Raw genomic sequence first — 8,806 nt, forward strand, 5'->3', positions numbered from 1 at the left:
GAGAACAGTGCCAGTGCATTGATTGGTCACCCCAGGTTAAATAAGAAATAAATAAATAAATAAATAAATAAATAAATAAATAAATAATAAATAACAGAACGTTTACTGTTGTCATATCAGTCACATATAGCTGCAATTTCAGCATAAATACATGATAATCAAAACTCCTGCATTGGCTTGAATATTGGCACCATTACTAGATTTAAATGAACATTCAGTGATTCATAGACCACTTAAAGGCTTAATGTACAATTTACTTCCAATTTCAAATTTGTCATTATATACTCAAAATGCTGAAATAATACTAGTGATAATTATCGGGAATGGTTTCTGTCCATTTTGAGCTGAAATAACGAGGTAAATACTGCTTGTTATTTTGGCTGTTTTACACGCAGTTCTATAGGAGGACATCCAAAGTCATAATTCTTGAATTATGACTTTATGTCGAACTTTGCTCTGTTGAACACAACCAATTTGGCTGATTCCATTTGGGTGCAAGTTGTGACATGTGTAAACATTACAAATATGCCAAAAAATCACGGGGGATGGGATGGAGTTGGATGTTTGTAAAGTTGTTTGTTTCAATGTTGCAATATTGGGGCCGATTACACTGCTGCCTACAAATTGCATTGTGTTTGTTTAAGTGTGGTTTTATTCGAGCAATTTGACCTGTGTGTCACCATTAGAGTTTGAAATAAAGCTTCTTTTTTCACCACATAGCAAGCCATGGGATAGCAAGCCATGTGTGTGACCATCACATCCTAATTGTTAGCAGATATAAACAAGTTTAAATGAAACATACAGATAAAATTATTAAATACAGAAAATAGTATCTAAATAAATTAGTTATAACACTTGTACTGTGGCTTCTATATTGCATTTGCCAGCAGTAATATTACAAGTTGGAACAAACAGGGCATTATAAGATTACTCCTAGTAGTACTTAGGGCATGATTTGAATGAGTTAAGTGGGTACTACACCCCTGACAAATTTTGTGCCTATTTTTGCATTTTTCTAAAGTATAACACATTGGTGACAAGTTAGATATGTATATTATAGGGGCAAGGGCTACAACTACTGTACTGAAAATTCAGCAAGTAGATATTGATTTATTGATCAAATATTGGTTTTCCATCATTTTTGACTGTACCTCCACAACCCCAACAATAAAATGTCCAGTGCAGTAGTTGTAGTCCTTGCCCCTATAATATACATATCTTACTTGCCCCCAATGCACTATAATTTTGGAGAAAAATGCAAAAATAGGCACAAAATTGGGTAGGGGTGTAGTATCCCCTTAAAGTGAAACTAAATGGAATGTTTACATGTGTAATTTCTTCAAGGCAACTTATTAAAGAAGTTGATTAGCCCATCTTGAATGATATCATGACCTTCAATGTACATTTTTGCCAGATTACATCAACTGATTCACATAATGCCCATGGTGAGTACTACAATAAACACTTGTATGATGATGAAGATGATTGCAAAATGTTGCAAATTCAATAATCAATGGTGAAGACGTAACAAGTGATGAGTCTACACTTTAATTCATCTGAATACCGAGTCTTAAAAATGCAAGATGCAGGAGATATTGAGCTATCGGAATGCTCAGAGACTAAATACTGACTTTGTCAGCATGATTCTGCACTAGCCACCACAACATCACAATACAAAAATTGTAAGGGAGACTTTTTGTGTGCCATGTGTATTATGGTTGGTGTACTCTTTCTGATCTGATGCCACAAGCCACAAAGCTAGCTGGTGCAGAGGAAATGCAGGCCATGAGCTTTGGAACTGGTGACAACCAGAGGCCTAATGAAATCATTCAAATGCTGCTTCATGCTCCATGGACACAAATATTTTGTTCATATGCCATCAAATGTGGGTCTTGCCAAAAACTCTCCAATGCTATATAGTTGAATTGACTCCCCTGGTTGCTATTCGACCATCTCCAGCATGTTGCTCCAATTCCAACCTGAAAAGCCACACCTTTGGATAGAGGAAAGTTGGATCTCCAGCCATATCTACAGGATTGTCCCCTGAAAACAACAAAGATACATGCAGCATGTTAAAAATGAAAATTAAAACATATCAATTCACAATGTACACACGTACCCCTCACCCCCAGAAAGCAAGTTACACTTACATCGCATACTATATGCCTACCCCTGCCTGTAAGCGCCTCCAGACGAGGACACACATGCATGCAGTGAATCGACATACCATGGACATACTCATACACACTATGAGATGGTACTATCAAGGGGTTACAGAATACAACCTCTATATGAGACACACTTGAATTTGTATTTTGTTATTTGCAGCCAAAGCTGAGATGGGCCGGTTCCCCATGAGGTTCAGTGGTGATTACAAATGCCCCAAACAGACACCACCCACACACACCTACATCCATGCATTTTGTAGAGTGCAGAAATGGTGATTTTTCTGAGGGTGTAATTTCAATTATCTTATCTTTTTACTCTTGAGGATTGAACAATTGAAATTTCAACATTTTGCATGAAATAATATATTAACAATTTTGATGAGTATCCACCAACAGATTTCCTTTGGGATAATTTCACACATGTACACATTCAAAAATAAATTTCTGTCCCTTTGTTTTGAAGTGCATGTACGTACAGCTGGGATTCCAATACAAGCCAGTAGATTAGCTAATTGGTGCATTAGTATGTACCCGCTGAAAAGGTTGTTCTTAAAAAACAATGCTGGACCCTGAGGCTTGAATTGAGGGAAGCAAACCCACAAATACCCCTCTAGGACACTTTTGTGGTTCTTAACAATTATAATAGAAAATGAAAATAAAATGTTGATTTTAAGATGTGGAGCCATTTTTGATTTAACTCCTGGTGACCATTAGAGGTCACATGTCATACATGGGTCACTAATTAAAAATGCTCCAAAGTTGAAAGACATACCAAATTACTCCTCTGATTAGATGGATTAAAACAATGTGTTGTGCTATATACTGTGCCATCTATTATGGAGTTGTTGCACAAAAACCGCATATTGGGGTAAAATGACACATTTTTGGTCGTACATGGGTAATAATTTCAACTCACTTGATTTTGGCAAATAAGGTGTCAAATTGCTCTTCATGATATAAGCAAAGTATTTGATATAAGAATAAAAATAGTATAGAATTCACCTTCTCAATTGAACGAGCAATTGAAGTTAAAGTTTAACAGTGGCCTATGACCCCTATATGGCCTTTGACCTTGTTTGCCATCTATCTCAGTCAGTGAACACAGCACATATATGAAAAACTATTCATTTTCTGATTCGTGTCAGCTTTACAAACAATTTGCCACCGCATTTGTCAAAATTGGACCAAGTTGAAATTTTTACCGTGTACAACCAAAAAAGTCACATAAAAAAACCAAAAAATGAGGATTTTGTATACTCCATAACGATATGTCATATATATAGCACAAACTATACATTATTTTAATCCTTGTGATCAGATGACAAGATTGGAGCAAATTCAATTTTCCACCCCTGTATGGCCTTCCGTGACATCTAGCATTTACTAGGGGTCAAATCCAAAATAGCTCCAAGTCCTAAAATCGACATTGGATCTTGAACTTGATGTGTGGAAACTCTCATGCTTCTACTGAAAGTACACAATGCCTTTAGGTTTGCAGCTCTACTATATAAAAGTGTTTACACAAATTTCCATTTCATTTCATTTTAAGGTAGAGATTGGCAGGGGTGGAGGTAGCCGCCTGTTAGAATCTTGCCTCTGTAAAATGCTTCCTGCCCTGATATTTAAGATATTTTATCCTTTTTTTTCTTTACTTTTTTTTCCTATTTTTGATCATTTTAGTAAAATTTTGCCCCTTGAAAGTTGCCTTCCCTTGCCCCTGGCAAAGTCCTGGCTACATCACTGCATAGAAAGTTAAGCAGCCAGAAAGAAAGGCAGAAAGAAGGTAGAGAGTGAGGGAGGAGAGGAGATGGAGAGTGAGAGGGGCTGGAAGAAGAAAGAAGAGGAAGAAATGAAGAATAAAATGCAAACAAATAATGGGAATGACAGAGAAGCTAGGAAGAGGGGATGAGGGAGAGAGAGTTGGAGAGAACGGAAATGACGAAGAAGAACGAACAGGGAAAACAAACTCGAAGGACTATTTCGTTGCTGTTGAATACCACCGACTTTATCACCATTTACAGCAACTGCACATGTAAACCCTGGATATAAACCATGCACATTATATTACAGCACAAGGCAACCATTTGATGATGTCAAAGCATTCTTGCGTTATGTCATCAGCGCACCAAAGGCAGAATAGTTGACTGCAAACCAGCCAGCACTTGAAGTCTATGGTACATGTAGTACCATCAACCAAATTATCGACCTCAAGTACTTGGGTTCCAAAATGAGCTCTAGTGTTGGAGACCTAAAAAGAAGAAAAGCACTAGCCTGGGCAGCTTTCTGGAAAATGGAACGACTTTGGAGAAGCCCATCCCTGCCAGTTGAAACAAAAATCAATGGAAAACAAGATCAATGCCTTTGCAACATCTTGCTACAGAGTCATATTTAAAAGTGTGTGGATCAGATTCCAAATTAAACGATCTACAATCTGACCAACACCACTCCACTCATTGCCAGAGTCAAGATTCATCAACTCAAATTTCTCAGCCATATACTGCATCTTGAAGACAATGAGCCTGTGAAAGAAATGCCCTTTATATTCCACCACATGGGAAGAGGAAATTACCGGGACAGCCGCGCACACACTGTACTTAGAGTATGTCCAGCACCTCGTGGGAGATACTGAAGGGATGCTGTAGCCAAACAAAATTGTTTTGCTTGCCCAAGATCACAATAGTTGAGAGAAAACTTGTAGTCACCTGCAAGCAGCCCCATTTAACATCACAATAATCCAGGTTTATGTGCCAATTTCAGACTATATGATGAACATGTGGAAACCTTTTAGACTCTTTTAGACCCAACTGCAGGAAGTCATCAACAACGTAAAAAATGAAGGACATTTTGATCATCCAGGGTGGCTGGAATGCAAAAGTCGGTGAGGATGCACTGAAAGACTGTGGGAGGAAGTCTGCGGCCCCTCTTGTAATACTGTAACCAATGAAAGAGGGCTAAGGCTGTTGGAATTTACAAGTCTCAACAACATGATACTTGCCAACACTCTTGGAAAACACAAGCCATCTCGCCGCTGGACCTGGCACTCACCAAATGGACGATACCATAATCAGATCGATTATACTGATGCAGAAGCGGTTTCAGTCAGGAATCAACAAAGAGACAACAAGGACCTACCCAGGTGCAGACATTGGAAGCAACCATGACATCAATCAATCAATCACTGACATTTATGGTGATATTAAACTTCCGAGTCCGGCTAAAGAATACCAAAAAGACCAAGAGCACCAGGATCAAGTTCAACTTGGACAGACTGAAGGACCCCAACATCTTTGCTTCCTTCAAAGCAACAGTTGGTGGGAAGTTTGCTCCCTTGTTGATGCTCAATGACAATGACGGTGCCAAAATGCTGACATCAAAATTCAATGAAATCATGATTGAGGCAGCAACGGAGACACTTGGGAAACATCCAGTACGTGTTGTAGTCAAGACCTCTATGTCCGAGACCGAGACCGAGACCAAGACCTGCCCGTCCGAGATCAAGACCGAGACCGAGACCAAACCTTCCGAGACCAAGACCACCCCTTCCGAGACCAAGACCTCTAAGTTCCGAGACCAAGACCGAGACCGAGACCTTGGTTTAATCCCCTGGGATACTCAAGTTTGGTTTGGGTAGGGGTGTGCCGCTGAGAATTATTTAAAAGGGAACCCATCATTGTACCAGCTGTTCAAGAAATTTGGACCTGCAGTTAACACTTTTGTCTTAATTTTTGCAATTTTTCTCCAAATTTTGGGAAAATTTCAAAATGTTGGCGATAGTGGAGGCAAAATTAGGCTAGTGTGTGAAGGGCTGGAAACAACAGTGCGCGAAGCGCGCAAAATTGAGCAATTTTACCATATTTGGGCCAAAAACACACTTGTTTTTCGTGCTGAAAAGAAGATGCACACTGCACAGGGCCCATTCTCCGATAAAGCGTCCAAGTTTGGTCTCGCAAATTGCAAAATTCCAACCACGAAGAATTCATGAAAATCATTCAGAATCGTAAACTTTAATAGTTTCAGAGCACAAAACAACGCATGGGTGATTTTTCAACAATACTTAATTTTTGAGCAATATTACCCAGCTAACCAAAAAACGTTTTCTGAACGTTGTGAGAACGTACCGTTGACGTTTTCTAGACGTTTTGATAAAACGTTTTTAAAACGTAATTTTGTGGAGGGTTTTGACGTTTTAAAAACGTTATTAAAAGACGTTCTAAAAACGTTTTCACAACGTAAAAGACGTTTTAAGGCCTATCTTTCCGTTACCCAAGACGTATCCAGGACCTAGAAAACGTATTGGACGTTCTAGCACGCAACTAACGTACTAAGAACGTTGCAGAAACGTCCAAAACGTCCTGAAAACGTTATAGCAACCTAAAAAACGTATTGGAGGATGCATTACTCACCACCAGAAAACGTATGTTACGTTTCTACTACGTTTTTAGAACGTTTTCTTGACGTTTTAGTGACGTTTAGAAAACGTGCTATGTTTTATTAGTTAAAAGTCCAAAACAAATATCAAATATTATCAAATTAGGCCAATACAAAATTCATGAAACAAGTTAGTTTGGCAAATTAGTGATACTTACGACTTACACGACACATAATAAATCACACAAGACAATTAATGTTGATTTGATGTGTGATTCATTAAACTTTATTCCTGTGTATGAATACTATTCTTCATTCATTTTCGTTGAAAATACTGCTGAAACATAAATTAATTTTATACAAACATGCTATGCAAAATCACCCCATGGAACATGTGGAACTTGTGTTACCATGTATCGAGTCAAATATTGTCATGACCATTGATGACTGTTTATACACTCTATTACTCGATTTATAATAATTATTGTTTAATACATATGCATGGATGGAATACTTATGAAACCCGATTATTGTACATTTATAGGATAAAAGTTTTAAAACATGATTTATATACATGAAAACTCTCAAATATAAGTTACTATTTATAATTGAAGACAGAATAATATTCAAAAGACAGGTTGGCGTATAATGTCCTGTCAACCAGACCAAAAATGCCGTTCTGCGCAGGTCAGCAACCAATCACACCGCGCCTTTGCCCTGACGTCAGACGCAAACTAATGTTTTCAATTCGGTCTTCAGTTAAATTTGACAAACTTAATTGATTACTCTCACGTACAAAGCGCAGTTAACACTCTAAGAAATAAAGGTTCTAAAAAGATTCTAATGTTGTCCTCTCAGGAGAACCCTTAGAGGTTTTCTAAAGAACCAAATATGGTTCCAAGACTATCGAAAATGGCCCCCAAACTAAAGAACCTTTAGAGGTTCAAGATCTAAGAGGGCGGGTTCTCCTGAGAGGACAATTATTTCTTAGAGAGTTAATGATGACTAGACTTGAAAGTGCTCGTAACTTTTGCCAACACTTTGCTAAAATTAAGTCATAATTATTGTTCATGGTTTACTTTAATTTTGTAGAATTTTGCCATAGGCCTACTGTGTTCGTAATGAGTTATAATGTCTAGCCCCTCTCTAATTCTAAGTCGCAACTCGCAACGAATATATGGCGACGGAATTAACAACACGTATTTTGATTGACCAAGTTTTAAGGCAGAATTCTGTAAAATAAAAGTACCATGAACATGTATGCATTTATTTTTGGCATAATATTGGCAAATGTACAGTTCATGAGCCTTTTCACGGCTCATTACCTAAATTGATTAAATGTAGGCCTATAAAGGTGATAAGTCTGCATTTCCCTTATGGAACTAGCCCCGTTCTCAAACCGCGACGCCTCTCGAAAAGCGAGCGGAGCGAGCAGCGAGCGCAGTGGAAAATCATCATACAGGTATCAGAGTACAGAGTGCTATAGGAACTACCGGTACCCAAAGCATTAACGAGCAAATTAGTCCTTTAAACGAAACTACTTTCGTTTTCGGCCATCATCTCCCTCCCTGCCAGAAACGTAAATCCACAAATGTGAAAATTATCTTCTTAAAAGAAATATTTTTACAAACGTCATTGAGATTTGAAACCCACTCCCACAAACCTCGATCTTTTTGGTTGTTCCTTTAAGGGATGGGGTATGAACGTTTGGACAAAATTTATTGTGGGACATGAGAGCACATCAGACATATCGAATTGCATTCTGAATACGAAGAATGTCCTTCTGATATCAAATAATTTTGATTTTTTTTAATTCGCAATGTAATACACATTTTATGTGAAATGATTAAAATTGATATTTTGAATTTAACAGTACTTGCAGTTAACTTGATAAATTTGATGTTTTATACTTAAAGTGTATTTATTTAGGATAAAAAGCCGACGATTAATTTAGAAAATGTTGACCTTTCGTATTGGAGGTATGGATTTTTCTCCCAAACACCCAAAAAAATAGGTCTTTTGGGGAAAAATTCCATATCTTCAATATGGAAAGTCAAAATATTCAATTGATCGTCGGCTTTTCCTCCCAGCTCCATACACTTTAAGAATATGTCATTAGATTTATAACATTTACTTCGAGGACTGTTAATAAAAAAAATGTGAAAAATATCAAATTTTAATAATTTGTCATAAAATGTGTATTATACCGTTAATTTAAAAAAGAAAATTATTTGATATCAGAAAGACATTCTTCGTATTCAGAATGCAAT

The 8,806-nt window shown here is 37.4% G+C and overlaps 1 long non-coding RNA gene across 1 annotated transcript in view; it reads right to left on the reverse strand.

Annotated features, from left to right (window-relative positions):
• Positions 1-1,460: 1,460 nt before the first annotated feature.
• Positions 1,461-8,806, reverse strand: part of LOC140170343 (uncharacterized) — a 36,017-nt gene continuing 28,671 nt past the window's right edge. The window contains exon 5 of the long non-coding RNA XR_011861527.1: positions 1,461-2,043. This is a non-coding gene — a long non-coding RNA (uncharacterized lncRNA). The remainder of the gene's footprint in view (positions 2,044-8,806) is intronic.

Source organism: Amphiura filiformis, chromosome 14, assembly GCF_039555335.1.
Source record: "Amphiura filiformis chromosome 14, Afil_fr2py, whole genome shotgun sequence".
NCBI classification, from domain to species: Eukaryota; Metazoa; Echinodermata; class Ophiuroidea; order Amphilepidida; family Amphiuridae; genus Amphiura; species Amphiura filiformis.